Below are 18820 nucleotides of genomic sequence, written 5' to 3'. Positions count from 1 at the left end.
CCTTCATAAGTCGGCTCAATGGCAGGGTTGTCCTTGACCCCCACCTCCACACGTCACCTCAACAGCAGGACTGCCCTTACCTCCTCCATTCAAGTCACCTCAACTGCAAGACAGGCCTTGCCCCCACCTTCACAAGTCGCCTCAATGGCAGAACTGACCTTGACTCCCCCACAACACTCCTCAAGCTTCAAGTCCAACAGATGAACCTGTACAATGTTACTGTGTACTCACCTCCGAGTTACCTTCAAAGTGCAGCCCACTAAGTGCACGCCTTTTATGTGCTGTTGTGAAACACGTCAGCATGCTTTCCCACCATTGGTGGGCTGAGTGGACAATTGCAAACTGCTTTCATGAAACTGATTGCTACATATTGTCCGCTCACGCCCCTGAACATGCCCGATGTCGGCGGGCACAGAAAATCTCAGCCGTAGGGACACTAAAAAAGATAGTGTATTTTTTAATGTTCTTTGAACAATATTCTTTACCAGATTGAAAAATATTGAAAATGGGAAAAAAAATAGGCTGTTTGGCTGACATTGAATCATTATTCAATTGAACAATGAATGTTTTTGCTTTCAAATTGATGTAGAAAGGCAGGACGTCACAAAAATGGATGTGTTTGCTGCCAAATGACCAGAGCGTGGCGGCAAGGCATGTGATGAAACCTCCAGCAATACAATGTTCACAGTTGGCAACCCTAACTGGCAGGCTGAGATGCCAATGCCTATAGCCCTCCCTGGCTATCTTGGTTTGAGTGCAGTCAAAGGCCACTGTAGAGGGATATCCCACCCCCACCCTTAAACCCATTCAACCCACAAGTGACTGTTTCCTCCCAGGGCAAATTTGGGATCCTTAAACAATCTCATTTGCTGTTTCTGCCCCCAAAGCAAATGCTCAACCCAAAGAGCATGCAAAGGGATAGAGATAGGTTAAGTGAGTGGCTAAGAAGCTGTCACATGGAGTATAATCAGGAGATATATAACGTTACTCACTTTGGTAGCAAGAATAGAAAAATGGAATATTTTTTGAATGGTGAGAAACTATTAAATGTTGATGTTCAGAGGGATCTGGATGCCCTTGTACAAAAAACAGAGTAAGTTAACACGTAGGTACAACAGCAATTAGGAAGGCAAATAATATGTTGTGATCTTTATTGCAAGGGACTTGGAGTACCTAAGTAAAGAAGTCTTGTTACAATTGTACTGGGCTTTGATGAAACCACACCAGGAGTGCTATGTACAATTTTGGTCTCCATACCTAAGGAGGGAGGTACTTGCTTCAGTGGGGAAGCAAGCAAAGGTTCAATAGATTGATTCCTGGGATTGTTCTATGAGGAGGGGTTAAGTATAATGGAAATGCTAATAATGATAGGTGATCTCATCGAAACATATAAAATTCTGAGAGGCCATATCAGGCTAGACGCTGACAGGCTTTATTCCCTGGCTACAGAATCTAAAACTAAAGGTTGTATTTTCAGGATAAGGGAACTGCCATTTCAAATTTCTTCAGTCAGAGTGTTGTGAATCATTGGAGTTCTGTACTTCAGAGGGTTGTGGATACTCAGTTGTTGAGTTTGTCTAAGCTTGAAATCAATAGATCTTTGAACTCTAAGAAAATCAAAGGAGATGGATATCTGGTGGGGAAGTGGAGTTGAAGTCAAGGATCATTCATGATCATATTGAATGGCAGATTAGGTTCAAGGGGCCCTATGGTTCAGTCCTATTCCTATTTGTTTTGTAACTATAAAATAGGGAAATTAAACTTTTTCTATCAAAAAGAGAAAAATACAGTCCATAATGAATTAGCAGTGGGCAGTATCTGCCCTTTAATCATCCCTCGTTGCATATTTTGTAAATGTACAACAGTGCGTAGTGATTCCTGAAACTTGGAATTAAAGTGAATTTATTTATTGTGAGATGCTTTTTAAAATCAAGAATCCGTGTTATCCCTTTGTTATTTTCAAGGCTTCATCCTCTTCAGTTTGACTAAAAATATATAAAAGGTAACAACATCGATGTGCAATCCAAGACTCAAACTTTTTGTTGCAGTTCTCTGATTGACCAGAGGTGTAGATGTAATCCAACCATTTAGCTGGAAATGCTCAAAGAGCAAGACAGGAAATCAGTGTTTCCAATGCAACAAAATGCAAACACTTTATGGAAATTATTATTAACTGCCAAACATTTCCACGTGTTTACAACCCTTCAATCTCACTAACAGGTACAGCATAGCCTTAATTCCAGCTCTCTAACAGCTAATAGATGGTGAGGTTCCCAGTGTTGAGGCAGTTTATGTGACCCCTGTTGTAGCTTGTGCAAGTTACCACAACGAATAGAGAAAGGAAAGCAATAGAAACAGTTGAAAGGAAGACATAACAAGAGAAGAATAATGACTGAACGTGTATAAGAATACAAAAAAAAGAAACTCCTGATTTTCATTCCCACTGACTTAAAATTAAAATTTGGAGAGATGTGGAGAAATTTTACATTGTCATCCAAAGTAAAATATATCCCCAAATATAAAAACAAAAAACTGCGGATGCTGGAAATCCAAAACAAAAACACAATTACCTGGAAAAACTCAGCAGGTCTGGCAGCATCGGCGGAGAAGAAAAGAGTTGACGTTTCGAGTCCTCATGACCCTTCAACAGAACTAGGTGAATCCAAGGACAGGGGTGAAATATAAGCTGGTTTAAGGTGTGTGTGTGTGTGTGTGTGGGGGGTGGGGGGAGAGAAGTGGAGGGGGAGTGGGTGGGTTGGTGCCCACCACCCCCCCCAACACACACACACACACACACACACATACACACACCTTAAACCAGCTTATATTTCACCCCTTCCTTGGATTCACCTAGTCCTGTTGAAGAGTCATGAGGACTTGAAACATCAACTCTTTTCTTCTCCGCCGATGCTGCCAGACCTGCTGAGTTTTTCCAGGTAATTCTGTTTTTGTTTTATATCCCCAAATACCTTTGCATTTTCATACGTTGCATTAAAGGGTATTATTCAGCAATCTTATGCTATTTTTGAGCTGAATTTTAGTTCCAGGGTTCCGATGCTGCCGGTGGGCTGAATTCCAGATTGGGAACCCAAAAGTAGCCTTGTGGGGCCCTGGAGCAGATTTTTTGAGTAGGCAGCCACTTAAGAGACTGCCTTGGAGGCGGGGGGGAGTCGTCGAATTAAGGATGGTGCGTAGGCTCTGCAGCCAGGTAGACCAATGAGGCTGTGGGTGGCTGGCAGCACCACTGGGAGAGGAAGGTGCTGCTGCTGCTGTATATGGGAGACTGAAAGGATGTCACAAGATGGAGAAGCCTTCTGAAGACTTGTAAATGGTGCAACATATACTGTGGCCTCAGCTGCCAGGCCATCATTATGGAGGGGGAGCCCCTCCACAGGGAATTCAGTGGAACCATGCTGGGCTACTTTGCAAGATGCACCTCTGTCTCCTTGGGTCTGCTGCTAGGTGGTTACCACCATTCAATAAATAGGCTGCAGCCACATTCGCTATCTGGAAAATTCAGATGGTATGTGAAGAGTGCCCTCAATTGCCAATTTAATTGGTCTAATTGGCTACTGTTGGACTAGTAGTCATCAACCACCAGAAGATGCCTCCCTGAAAATAGGTGAGAGGCGGGAACATGCTGGTGGACTGGCACTCAGCATGACTGCCTCCAAACCTGCCTCTGCCTCAGAATGAAAATTCTGCCTATTGTGATTTGATTGGATGCTTGGTTATATGTTAGTTGCAATACAAGCCTGCTCCACAAATGTGATAGCAGAGCCTCGGCACTGATGTGAGTGTTTTATCAAAAAGATGAAAAAATTAAGTGGTAATGAGTTCTCCCACCAAAGAGATAGATTATTACCAAGTTCTGACATGAACTCCTACAAGACAAAGTTCTGTGCTGGGTTCATGAATTTTTAATACAAATCAGGCTCATTTAAATTAATAACTGTTAAAAGGATAAAATATTTAAGAGAATAAAATCTCCCTGCACAAATCCCTTTTTTATCTTTATCAATGATGGCTGTCCGTGATAAACAAGTTAAATGCATAAATATTTAAATGCATTGCAAATGTCTTGATTTATTAATTAGTAATCTACAGCTTTGTTAAATGGAGGTCTTGTGGCATAGTGAGTAGCGTTCCTGTCTCTGAGCGTGAAGCTGAGGGCTTGTGGCCCACTCCAGGACTTGAAGGCCATGGTCGTGGTGACTTGTGATGTAATGGCATGTGATGACATATTGATATCTTGATGGCACATGGTCAAACAGGTTGAATGTCAATCTGTAAATTCTGCCAATACGCCTATGGCAGGTAATAAGAGCAGGAGAAACTCCAAGTCAGCCATGTTTGATATGGACTGATGGCCCTCAAGCTATAGCCTCTGGCGACAGGCTAGTGACCTGTTCCAGGAAAAAACTAGCTACAGAAACAGACGTAAACATGTGCTTCATTTACCTCTTGCGTTTCTAGGGCCAGAATTTTACATTCGGCATGCAGGCGCATGCCTGACATGCCATAACGTAAAATGACATGTGATGATGTCAGGCGTGCGTCCTAATGTCATCACAAACTCACGCGATATTCCGTTCGGCGGGCATGCGCCGGAGTTAGCTGCACGCCCGCCGATGATTAAAGGGCCTATTAAGGCCATTAACAAGGTAATTAAGTTCAATTTTATGCTGCCCGCCCAACCTTACGGTTGGCAGGCAGGCCAAAACGCCAAGCGGCCTTTACATTTTTTAGGAAATCTCATCCACGAGCAGGATGAGGATTCCTAAAGCTAATACTAATTAAATGAAACCTTTATTTTGAAAATAAAAACACATCCCATCTCATGAGACAGAGTCACATGAGGGGACATGTTTCATTAAATTTTTAATGTCATTATTCATTTTTTTTAACACTGCTTCAATCTCCCTGAGGCATGGAGCTGCCTCTGGGAGATTGAAGTGCTCTTTTGCACACATGCGCGAGCTGCATGCTGGATCCAACTCTCCCTCATCCCCCTACCTACACAGCACTACCACTCAAGAGCCACGCAGGGCGGGCATTAATTGGCCCGCCCATGTGAAATCGCGGTTCGGAGCCGATCATGGGCAATGGTTGGCTGCCTGGCTGCACCCCCCCATCCCCGCTCCCTCCGAGCCTGCCCGACGACTGGAAAATCCTGGCCTAGGTGTGGGAAGAGAATCAAGACGAAGACTGCTTTTCTAAAGTTGATACATTCAGTCCTTAGCTCAAGCATTTCTGTTGAAGTCATCACATAGCCCAATTTGAATAATGCTTCAAAGTCCTTTTCAATTCATCAGGTCTGAAGGCTCAAGTATTCTTGGCAGTCAAAATGACTAGCACTTTTGCTGAGGTGTGAAAACTGCCTCATCAGGTGCTCGTGCTGAAGATTTCTGATACCTACCCATCTGGTGGGTTGAGCTAAAAGGCAATGTTAATTAACAAACTTTTAAAAGAAACATGATTAACTGCTAAATATTGTGCAGTATTGCTAAATATTATTCATCTGTTTTAAAGATCCTTTTACAGAACGTTTAAGTCCTCTTTTTAAAACATTTTTCTTCTGTACTGTATCGTGTATACAATAAAGAGGCAAATGGCATAAATACGCTTTGTTATCCATTATCTATTTTTGCAATACTTTAATTGCAAACAAGTTTGCAACCCACTGTTAGCTACTGGCCAAACTTGATACATTAATTAATATGGTTAAAACAACAGAATATTAAGTGGATAAAATTGCTTGATAAAATTATTACCTATTTTACTATCTTATGTTGTATTACCCTTTAACTCTCAGTTAATGTTATCAAATAATTTGGTTATATTCCCAAAATTGGTTACAAACTTGAGATATTTTTAGAAAATGTTCAATAGTTAATCAATTCCATTAAACTTAAAATTATAGGAATGTGTTTCCTTTTCGTTTATATGTCAAATGGAGGTAATATGTCCTTAGCCAATCAATTAACTAAGAGTTAAGGGATAGTATTGCACATTCATGCGTCAGGTGTAGAGTCTCAGGAGTCTATATTGGAACTCCCCAACTCTCTTAGTGTGAACTATTAAATAACCCAAGTAACTATCCCTTTTTTAAACTGCATTTGTGGTTATAGAAATTAGCTTTTAAAGATTTAGGACTCTACGTTTGTTGAAACAAGTCCCTTATTGTGCAAATCAGCATTGATCTGTTACTTTCTTTCCACTGTTTCAATGGAATTACCACGCTTCTAAATAATTTGGACTATTAGTTTTAGCCTGAATGTTGACAATGATATTTACTGCTTTTGGGAGAAAATTGTAGCGAGCATTCTACATTGTCTCTGTATGTACTCCAAAAGTAAAAGAGTAATGGTTAGTCCTATGCCACTTTAAGACATTCACATCATGAGCAAGATTGCAAATTTGAGTTTATAAGAAGTCAAGAGTCTGTTTATAGAAAGTGTCTTTGTACTGTGAATGTGAATTTAAAGTGTTGTTGAAATCCTGAATTTTAACAGTGATATGCATAGAAAGCAATGGACACAATTTCTTACTCAAAATTTCTTATTATCTTTAAATATGGAATCTCTTACTGGTCCTTGACTTCGTTAAGATAAGGCTTCTGAATGGTCTTTGTGCTAGTTGTATCCTTCAATTCAATTTGTTATGTCATGCAAAGTGGTCCTAATACAATTTTATTGCATCATTAATGGTCAAAACTAATTGCAGTAATTAGTGGCTGTACTATTCCTCTTTGGAACTTCTCAATTTGCTTGCAAATATTCATCCTGCCATATGAACAATCATTGTGTCAGGTTTTGCAGTAGCAGCACATCTCATGATGTTGGCTGTTAGTTAGACTTGTTCACACACCCTTCAGCTCAGACCATTTTTGCTCTAAGTTGTTGGAAGTGTGAGCTGATAGCATCGCAGTGAGGGAAACAGGACATCTGCAACATAAGTGCATCTCCTTAACCAATCAGATTGCAGGATTGAAAATAAATAGCAGATGGACTGAGAAGAAATTGTAAATTAGAGTGGAGGAAGTCAGTGACGATCAGGCATGGGAAGAGAAAAAGACTGAAAGTAAGAATAGATCAAGAGATTAAAAAAAAATAGGAATTCAAAAAAAAGTGACATTTTAAAATTCTTCCAAGCATTTAATAACTGAAGGGATGAGACTCTTAGGGGCTGAATTTTTTGCGGCGGGCAGGGCAAAAGTCCAGGGTAAGCCTGGCAGCACTTGGACAGCTTGCCCCGTAGCCATTTAGAAGTCATTGGGCCTTAACTGGGGGTTTCTGACCCCAATTAAATGGTCAGCAATGCTCTTGTCCCGACAGCTAATGGGAAAGGTATCATGACTGGGACCATACGCTGTTCCAAAGAGGGGACGCTGATGGCGCCCGGACCTTCAGCTAAGTGAGAGGCCGGGATCGACAGGGCATTGGAGAGATGAAAAGCGTTTTGGGGAGTCTCCGATGAGAACAAGATGCCTGAACTGGAGGCAATCCCTCTCCCAGCCAGGCTACGTGGTATCCCTGCTGTGGAAAAATATCCCAGCAGTGGTGGGAGGTGGCCATTAATTGGTCACTCAGAACCATAGAATGATAGAAAAGTCACAGCACATTAATGACCTGCTATGGCCTGCAGACAATGAGCCACCTGGCACCAACCATTTGTGGGTAAAAAACTCACAGGCTGGGGGCAGGCAGTCGACAGGCATGGCACCACTGCTATAGTGCCCAATTTTGCACCCTCTCCTCCCCCCCGCCCACCTGTCATGCTGCTCCTAAGGCCAGAGGATGTAAAATTCAGCCCTACACTTGCGGTAGTTAATTTTTAGTGCCAGAGGCGTTGATTTTCAACTATTAACTATTATCATATTGTCAGCAGGGTGCTTAAGCTTCAAAGGGTAAAACATAATTTTCTGCAAAGGGTTTTATTGTTTGTACCACACTAGTACAGCAACTTCAATTCAGATTAATGGGTGAGGGAGATGGGGAAATACCATACCCGTGAAATTCATGGCAGAGCAGTGCAACTCAGGCAGCACCTTTTGGATATTGACATTCACCTCTGTTCCTCACCTGCAATCATTGTCACATTTATGCCAAAATGAAGACAAGAGTTATTAACATCAGCATTATTTTGACAGCAAAATCTGGCCCTTTGTGTGTAGCGTAACAGATTCAACATTTTTTTGTTGTGGTGTACATTTTGTGTTTGCTGGCATTAGTGATAAATTGTGATAATAAAACCTTGTGCTGAGTGTGTTTGTTAGATGCAATGTCATCTTACAGATAAAATTACCAAGAAAAATTGCTTCTGTTTTATTTTCACAGTTTTATGACATCATCTGCTTTCCTTCCCTTATTTTCTGTGCATCTTGTGCTCATTATAAGATTAAGCAAATTAGTGAGGAGGATTTGATTGCCTTATCGCTTAGAGTTGATATAAAATTCTGGGCAGGAATGAGTCCCAGTGGCCTCCGGGAGTGGAAGCGGGCAGGCCCAGCTGATTTTAATGTCCAGGCCTGATTATTATAACCACTTGCACTTCTATAGCACCTGTAATGCAAAAAACTATCCTAAGGTGCTTCACAAGCATTATCAAAGAAAAATTCGACACCGAGCCATATAGGTTAGATGACCAAAGCCTGGTCAAACAAGTACTTTTTAAGAAATGTCTTAAAAAAGGAACATGAAGCACAGAAATTTAGGGAAGTAATCTCAGAGATCAGGGTCTTCGCTGTTGAAGACATAGATAGCTGCCAATGGTGGAACAATTAAAATTGGGAACAATCAAGAGACCAGAATTGGCAGAGCACAGATCTTGAGGGTTGGGGGCTAGAGATGCATGGCTGGAAAAATTACAGTGGCTGGGGAGGGGCAAGGCCAAGCAAGGATTTCAAAACAAGAATGAAAATTTTAAAATTGAAGAATTGTTAAACTGGGCACCAAGGTATATCAATGATCACAAGGAAGATGTGTGAACAGGATTTGGTGAGATTCAGGACTAGGACAATGGAGTTTTGAATGACCTCAAGTTTGAGGAGGGTAGAATGAGGGAGGTCAGCCAGGAATGCATTGGAAAGTCAAGTACAAAGGGAACAAAGTTGGTTGGAAGTTTCAGCAGCAGATGAGCTGAGGTAAGCGTGGAGCCAGGAGATGTTATGGAGATGGAAATAGGTGGTCTTAGTGATGGTATGGATATGTGATAGGAAGTTCATCTTGGGGTCAGATAAAACACTGAGGTTGCCTCAGAGGCAGTTGTCAGGTAGAGGAAAGTAATCAGTAGCTAGGAGGTTCTGACAGGAACCGAAGACCATGGTATTGGTCTTCCCAATATTAAGTTGTAGGAATTCTGCTGATCCATGCCGAATGTTGGAAAAGCAGACTGACAATTTAGAGACACTGAAAGGATCAAAAAAATATGGCAGTGAGTGAAACTGAGAATCACTGCTGTACTTGTGGAAACTGCTGATGTGTTTTTGGATGATGCCACCAAGGGGCAGGAAGTAGAAGAGAAATAGAAGGAAGTCAAGGATAGATGCTCGGTTGCGGCTGGGTGGGGTGTTGGTGGTAGAAACTAGAGGTAACAGTGCAGGAATATGAAGAGAAGTCATTGCAGGTGATACAATGGCTGTGACTAGATAGATAGGAATAGAACCAGGTGAGAGCTATCTCGTTCAGCTGGATTATGGTGGAGAGATGTTGGAGCAGAATTTCACGGTCAACTGTATCAAAAGCTGCAGACAGGTCAAGACGACCCCAAGGTCTATGGATGTCGCATGTGCTACCTGCTGATGAGCGAGAACTAGTGTCGCTGACAACTGCACATGTCAAGAGAGCTGATCACTCACATATGCCACCTTCTGTAGGATTTGATGCCCGCAGGACTCAGAGGGTATCTGATGCCGGTGCAGTGAAGGTGACCACCATGCTCAATTTCTATAGCAGTGGCTCCTTCAAGGGCTCCACTGGGGACCTATGCGTGATCTCGCAAGCCTTCACACACAAATGTATCCAGGAGGTCACACCATTTTTGCCGAGGCCCACAGCTTTGTCAACTTCGACAGAAATCAGGCAAGTCAGGAAGCAAGAGCACTGGGATTTGCTGAGATTTTCATATTCCCACAGGTGCAGGATGCCATTGACTGCACCGTGGCTCTTAAATCTCCCTGGCAAAAAGCAGTCCAGTATGTGAACCGCAAAGCGGCCATAACAAATGGATCTTGCATGTTTGTGCAAGATACCTTGGAAGCACCCACAACTCACACATCCTCAGCAGGTCTCAGATCCCTAACATCTTACAGGCAAAACACAGGCTGCAGGGTTGGCTCCTCAGGGACAAGAGCTACCCACAAAATATGTGGCTAATGATGTCCGTGGCCTCAGACTGCTGCTGAGAGAAGATACAACAAGGCTGATGATGCAACCCAGAGTTTGGTGGAACACACCATAGGGATCCTGAAAATGAGCTTCCGTCGCCTCGACAGATCTGGCGGAGCACTCCAGTACAGTCACCAGAGGATCTCACGCATCATCGTCGCTTGCTTCGTACTACACAACCTGGCAGTGCAAAGCAGGGAAGGCTTGGATGATCAGGAGATGGATGCGCTGCACATCTCCTCCGTTAAGGAGGAGTTCGAAGGGGATGAGGGTGATGAGGTTCTGGAAGGTCAGGATGCAGGCGAAGAAGCTATTCCACCAGCCAGGCGAGGCAGGTATGCTCATGAGGCCCTCATTGCTGCAAGATTCCAGGAGGATGATGACGAGATGCTTTGAGGACTTTCCTAAGATCCTCACATTGCATCTGGGAATGTCTGACACCTGTCTGGCTGAGGGCAGGCTGTGAAGAGGCTCATATCATGGGACGCTGCTGAGATACAGCGGGCACATGGACTTTAATAGCACTTGATCCTTTGGCAGGCTTCATCACCTGTCTCCTTTAGCACCACACCTTCACCTTCCAGGAATGCTGACAAGATGGGAAGGGGGCAGCTCCGCCTCTAAGATGCTGACAGCACACAGAGAACATCACGGAACCCAATGATGTTTGGGTATGAGATTCTTGCAGCAAACACAAGCCCCGAAGCCACATCGGAGTGCAGACATCAATGATCTGCAAAGTGACTTTGAAGCTGGACAATTACTGAGCTCAGAAGGTCACACTCTGCACAGGGAAGAGGCCCTGGACTGAGACACCTGCCTCTATCTTGAGCAGGAACCAACGTTTCACAACTGATTGATATGAACACTGCTCATATGACAAGGAGCTATAGACAAGGGGACATTCTGGGAGTTTATTTACAATGGTCTACATTACGTACAAGTGATTAACACCCATGCCCAGGCTGTGCAACTGGCCTAAATAGCCAAGTGGTTATGGTACTGGGCTTGTAACCCCAAGCTCAAGAGTTCAAATCTCACAATGGCAAACTATGAAACAATGTAACTTCATCTGAAACAGATGGAAATGTGTTTGTACTCAAAAGAGTTACATCTTCTTGACACCCGGTGCGGAAGGAAGTCAGAAAGGAGGTGAACCTGCTCCTGGGCCTGGTCAAGTTGGCCATTAACAGGTCCAGGCAGCAGGCGATTGAAGGGGGAGTCCTGCCCGATTGTTTGTCCCTCTTCCGCGGCTACGTTTGTGGCCGGATGTCCCTGGAGAGGGAACACGCGGTGTCTGCTGGCACTCTCGAGGCCTTCCGTGCCCGGTGGGCACCGCGGGGACTGGAGTGTTTTGTTGACCCCTTTAATCACATTTTGATTTAAAGTTTGTAAGTTTCCTTTAAACTTTGTTCTTGGTTTTACAGCTGACCTGAATTAGGGGCTGTGCCTGATTTATCCCAATTTTGTTAATTTAGTTTAATTGTTTGACTCAAGAAAGAGTTACATCTTCTTGACTTTTTTAACCCTGCCGCTATGTCTTGGTGTATCTCCAACATCCACAGCGGAGGTGGAGGCAGCCTACTGACAGTGACACCCTGTTGTCTGTGATTAACTTGTCAGGCGTTCTCTGGAGGGCTGAGACCTGGAGGGCCCTGGCCTGCTTTCAGGGTCCTGCTGTGTGGTAGTGCCACCCTCCTCAGCCTGCAGAGCCTGAGCTGCTGGGGTCACAGGAAAAGGGGATTCAGATGAGCCGGTCATTCCCAGAGTCACCTGGGTGGATGGCTCCGGGGTTTGCACCTGTTGATTCTCCTCCCTAACGGTGCGTGAGGACCCTTGCCTGACTCCTTGAGAGGAAGGGGCAGCTGGAGTGAGCTTGAAATGCCCCACTCCCCCCTCGCCATTGACACTGATGGATGCCAGAAAGTGACTCAGCAATGGAGTGCAGCTCTTGCAGGAGTGCAGGACTGATGTCCTAGGCCAAGGTCTCTATGATGACCACCACCCTACTAGTGATTACATGCCGGCACTATCAACTCAGACCGAAGGCAGGTGAATTCCTCTATTGTGCCTTGCGATCTGAGGAGTGCAGCAGACATCCCTACCTGATGTTCCCAAGCTTGTCTTTTCAGCTCCAGCAACTGAGGTCCAGAAGCTCCTCATCTGACTCCGACTCAGCAGATCCCTGGCCTCCAGCTGTCCTCTGAGTGCCGGGAAAATGGGAAGCCACTACCTCTGCCTGCTGTGGATTGGACAATGCGATGTGCTCACCAGATTGTGACCCTGAGGCTACTCTATGTCATAATCCCAGCTGATGTTACTACTGGGCAAGTCAGATCCCAGGGTGCAACCCAGCTTGATAAATCCTAACTTGTAATTTTTGTTTAGATACGTGGAGAGTGGCTACTAATCACCGTCACAAGAATCAGCTGATGAAGTTTCAACAAAAGAATACAACATTTATTAACAAGAAAAGATGAACTGTATTACAATACTCCTTCACCCACAACTATACCTTTACAGATATATACAGATTTGTAAGGTAACACAACTTACAAAAGCTATTTTATACTCTAATGTTCACAGTAAGAACACAGTCTATGTAAACCAATAGGTGACCAGTACTCAGGCACACCACACCCTGAAGCTAAGTGACAGATGCCACCCCAAACAGATGCTATGGATCTCTCCTCAACTCCCCCCAGATGCTTGTCACACCATGAGCCAACCAGTCTCACTGAACTCCATCTTCCACCTGAGGGCTTCCAATCTCCACTCTTGAAGAACTCGCCTTGGAATCTTCTTCCAAACTAACGCTTTCTCTCAAACGCCTTCTACAACGGTCCACCTCCAGGGTTTTGAACTCTCCTTCCAATGTTCCTCACCACTGGATCACCATGTTCATTCAAGCTTTCTTACACACACTCTCACTGACTCAGCGGTGCCAACAGAACATTGCTGCTTCACATGCCCATAGTAAGAAGTTACAGATCTTCGGCTGCCCCATTGGATCTTCTGGCTTCTCCCAAGTCTATATTGCTTTAAATCTGTATCCTGCAGCTTTCTCCCTTTAAGCTTAGAGCCTTTCTCTCTGCCCCTTACTTTTAACTTCATTTAACAGGATCGTTTCCAGATTCCTTTCCTGTCCTTTGACGAGAAGGTCTTTTTGGGACTTTATTTTTTTCCTTTAGCATCTGATTCCTAGTTTCTGAGACCTTCTCTTTTAGTTTTTATGGGAAATCTGCTCTCTCTGCAGTTCCCTCTGCCATGTTCAGCCTCTCCAGAATCCTGGCTTCAACTGAACTAAAATGGATTTTCTGGTTTTCTCTGTCTCTCTGGGTCCTCTCTCTGGAGCCCTGTTGCTAGCCAACAGTACCATTTTTTTCTACCTTGTGTTTGTTTTAACTTCCCTTCAAGAGTCATAAAACCTCATTAGAATGCAGGCATACAAACAAAGCCTTAGATCTGCTATCTCCACTGGGAAATGAAATTATATCCCAGGTTTCACCTTTTTAACCCAAAAATAGAAAAATATACATTAAACTTAAAGCCAAAACTTAAACTTAAAGATATCCCTTATTCCTAACACACCCAAATACACATATAACACAAGCTGTCTCTATTTCCAAACATCTAAAACTAGGTCCCAGCAAGGTGTGTATCCTTGGACTTGTGGAGAGTGTGGTTGAAGGCTGTAATGCCACTTCAATTCATCTTCCGTGGGGCTGGAGTGGAGGACCTGGTTTGTGGACCTCCCCTCAGCTGATTCCCACACATGCCTGCAAAAGAACTGAGAGATAATTAGTGCATGGCAGTGGCCTGTGAAACAGGACACACCACTCAGTATGATTATCTGATGGATGTTGCAGTGCTGGATCCTCACTTGGTCGAGCGCCGTTGACCTCACCGTCAGCACACGAATGATCCAGATCCTCGACGGCCAGCTGAGTTGCTGTATTTTCAAAGTCTGTCAGCACCTTGAGGTCGCGCATTCCTCCACCAGTCTGGGACCTTTCCCTTTTGTTGTGTGCCAGCTTGTCCTGCATTGAGACAGATGGAGAGAGTGTAAGCAGGAAGCTTAAAGGCCAGATGAGAAGGATGCCTGGCATGTGTGGGTGGTGAGTGGTGTATGGATGGGATGAGGAGACAATCCACAGGGCAGATGAAGGTGTGTGTGAGAGAGTGAGTGGTGATGTCCTTTGAGCTGGCAGTGAGTGTGATCCCTGTGGATGTGTGATGAGTTTGTAAGTGTGTGAGTTGAGAGTGCTGAGAAGAGTGACTTACCCTGGTGGAACGGAGGAGATCATTCAAACTCTTTGGAGTGCATTGGCGCTGGCCATCGCTGCTGCCTCCCATGCTGGATTGGTGACATTGCTTTCTAGTCTTTGCACAGAGAGGGGATAGAGGACATGGCAGCAGGCCTCCACTGCATCTAGTAGATACTCAAGGGAGGCATTGCTAAATTTGGGGGTAGCATGTTTCCCTAGCTTTGGCAGCCATCAGTTCCCAGCAGCTTCCTATCCCTTGCAGAGTGCTAGCTCTGCGCAGGGGCAGCCTTTAAATACTGCACCTGGTTTACTGAAGTTATGAGGTCACGGCAGGGGGGTGAATCTGAGGCTACCCCACCAGTGAGCCTGTGCCTCTGATTTTTATTCACAGTGTTCCACACAACACAGGGTGAAATTCTGCCCATTGCCACTGGCGGGTCAAACGCCAATTTCCCCGCTCGATATCAAACATTACCAATTTCAGGGAAAATTCCAGCCTAAGTGTTACAATTATGAGGTTTATAAGATTGTTATGTTTTGGAACTGTGCCTTTTAGTTCAGGTAAAAGGCAGGGGGCCTTGTGACCTGTTCTGAAGTCTGCTTGACAACAGGCCTGGGGTGGTTAAAGATCAAAGAGGCACTCAGATTGTGTTACTGGGGTGATGGTGTAAGGTGTTCATGGTTGCAGACAATAGCAGCACTCTCTGAGTTCACAATGGGTGGCTGTTGCAGGTGGAACCAGAAAATCCCCGACCTGAGTCTCTCAAAGTACCAGAAAGCTGTTGAAAATATCAGGTTCCATTTACTTCTAAGATAAAAGAGAGCTGGGGTCAAGAATTGCTAATCAGCATTTTTACCTGCACGCAAGGATAGTATGTTTCATGTTGCCATGAAGAAGAGGACAGCCATTTTTGAGATCAGGTTACAGGTTTCCCTAAAAATCAATGAATAGCAGACAGACAGCAGTTTCTGTGTGGTCAGCAGAGAGAAGAGGCTGCTTAGCTCTTTCAAACTGCCACAGGATATGAACAAAAAAACTGCGGATGCTGGAAATCCAAAACAAAAACAGAATTACCTGGAAAAACTCAGCAGGTCTGGCAGCATCGGCGGAGAAGAAAAGAGTTGACGTTTCGAGTCCTCATGACCCTTCGACAGAACTTGCGTTCAAGTCCAAGAAAGAGTTGAAATATAAGCTGGTTTAAGGTGTGTGTGTGGGGGGCGGAGAGATAGAGAGACAAAGAGGTGGGGGGGGGGCGGTGTGGTTGTAGGGACAAACAAGCAGTGATAGAAGCAGATCATCAAAAGATGTCAACGACAATAGTACAATAGAACACATAGGTGTTAAAATTAAAGTTGGTGATATTATCTAAACGAATGTGCTAATTAAGAATGGATGGTAGGGCACTCAAGGTATAGCTCTAGTGGGTTTTTTTTTTATATAATGGAAATAGGTGGGAAAAGGAAAATCTTTATAACTTATTGGAAAAAAAAGGGAAGGGGGAAACAGAAAGGGGGTGGGGATGGGGGAGGGAGCTTACGACCTAAAGTTGTTGAATTCAATATTCAGTCCGGAAGGCTGTAAAGTCCCTAGTCGGAAGATGAGGTGTTGTTCCTCCAGTTTGCGTTGGGCTTCACTGGAACAATGCAGCAAGTCAAGGACAGACATGTGGGCAAGAGAGCAGGGTGGAGTGTTGAAATGGCAAGCGACAGGGAGGTTTGGGTCATTCTTGCGGACAGACCGCAGGTGTTCTGCTTCTATCACTGCTTGTTTGTCCCTACAACCACACCCCCCCCCCCCACCTCTTTGTCTCTCTATCTCTCCGCCCCCCACACACACACCTTAAACCAGCTTATATTTCAACTCTTTCTTGGACTTGAACGCAAGTTCTGTCGAAGGGTCATGAGGACTCGAAACGTCAACTCTTTTCTTCTCCGCCGATGCTGCCAGACCTGCTGAGTTTTTCCAGGTAATTCTGTTTTTGTTTTGGATTTCCAGCATCCGCAGTTTTTTTGTTTTTATCTCTGTGTTTAATTGACTGCCACTGCTCTTCAAGAAATGCCTACCTCCTTGAAGAAGTTCTGTTCCTCTCTGCGACAAGATTTCCGTATCTCTCTGTTGTCTTGCTCACCTTCCTTGCTTTCCATTTCCCTCCTAGTGTTTGACAAGGTGTTTACTAAAACCCGCTTTCACAGCCATATCTCCTTTCTCAGTGACGCCTCAACAAGAAACTTTTTCTCTTTCTCTCAAGTGCTAAGGAACGCAAGCTGCAACAACTCATTGACACCAACACCCATCTAGGACCCTCCACCCCTGCCTGTTCCTCCGTCCCCACCCTTTCTTCCAATCCCAACCCCAGCCGTGTATTCGCTATACCCCCTGACCTTCCCCTCTCCGATGCTGAACGTTCAGTGCTCAGCAAAGGACTTAGTTTCATACCCTTACGCCCTCACCTCAATGAATTTCGGGCTCGGCATGATGCTGAACTCTTCTTCCGCCGTCTTCGTCTCCGGGCTCACTTCTTTGGGCAGGAGTCCTCTCCCAGTTCAACGGATCCTTTTACCCATCTCCAATATTCTCCCTCCACCTGGACCCCTCCCTCTGGATTCTTACCTTCTCTTGATCTTTTCATTGAGAACTGTCGGCGCGACATTAGTCGTCTCAATTTCTCTGCTCCTCTCACCCATTCTAACCTGTCTCTCTCTGAACTTACTGCACTCCATTCTCTCAGGTCCAACCCTGACATTGTCATCAAACCCGCTGACAAGGGTGGTGCTGTTGTTGTCTGGCGCACTGACCTCTACCTCGCGGAGGCTGAGCGTCAACTCGCAGACACTTCCTCCTACCTCTCCCTGGACCATGACCCCACCACTCAACATCAAGCCATTGTTTCCAGGACTGTCACTGACCTCATCTCCTCTGGGGATCTCCCTCCCACAGCTTCCAACCTGATAGTCTCCCAACCTCGGACGGCCCGCTTCTATCTCCTACCCAAAATCCACAAACAGAACTGTCCCGGTAGACCGATCGTCTCAGCTTGCTCCTGCCCCACAGAACTCATTTCTCGTTATCTTGACTCCCTTCTCTCTCCCCTTGTCCAGTCCCTTCCCACCTACATCCGTGATTCCTCTGACACCTTACATCACATCAACAATTTCCAGTTCCCTGGCCCCAACCGCTTCCTCTTCACCATGGACGTCCAATCCCTCTACACCTCCATCCCCCACCAGGATGGTCTGAGGGCCCTTAGCTTCTTCCTCGAACAGAGGCCCGAACAATCCCCATCCACCACTACTCTCCTCCGTCTGGCTGAACTTGTTCTCACACTGAACAATTTCTCCTTCAACTCCTCTCACTTACTCCAAATAAAAGGTGTGGCTATGGGTACCCGCATGGGCCCCAGCTATGCCTGTCTCTTTATGGGGTATGTGGAACATTCCTTGTTGCAGTCCTACTCCGGCCCCCTTCCACAACTCTTTCTCCGGTACATCGATGATTACTTCGGTGCCGCTTCATGCTCTCATCAGGACTTGGAAAAATTTATTAATTTTGCTTCCAATCTCCACCCCTCCATCATTTTCACGTGGTCCATCTCTGACACTTCCCTTCCCTTCCTTGACCTCTCTGTCTCAATCTCTGGTGATAGACTGTCCACCAATATCCATTACAAACCCACCGACTCCCACAGCTATCTCGACTACAGCTCCTCACACCCCGCTTCCTGTAAGGACTCCATCCCATTTTCTCAGTTCCTTCGCCTCCGTCGCATCTGTTCCGATGATGCTACATTCAAAAACAGTTCCTCTGACATGTCCTCCTTCTTCCTTAACCGAGGTTTTCCACCCACGGTCGTTGACAGGGCCCTCAACCGTGTCCGGCCCATCTCCCACGCATCCGCCCTCACGCCTTCTCCTCCGTCCCAGAAACATGATAGGGTCCCCCTTGTCCTCACTTATCACCCCACCAGCCTCCGCATTCAAAGGATCATCCTCCGCCATTTCCGCCAACTCCAGCATGATGCCACCACCAAACACATCTTCCCTTCACCCCCCTTATCAGCATTCCGTAGGGATCGCTCCCTCCGGGACACCCTGGTCCACTCCTCCATCACCCCCTACTCCTCAACCCCCTCCTATGGCACCACCCCATGCCCACGCAAAAGATGC

Source organism: Carcharodon carcharias, chromosome 18 (genome assembly GCF_017639515.1).
Source record: "Carcharodon carcharias isolate sCarCar2 chromosome 18, sCarCar2.pri, whole genome shotgun sequence".
Lineage (NCBI taxonomy): Eukaryota > Metazoa > Chordata > Chondrichthyes > Lamniformes > Lamnidae > Carcharodon > Carcharodon carcharias.
The sequence above is the reverse complement of the archived record's forward strand: the minus strand, read 5'-3'. Positions refer to the sequence as shown.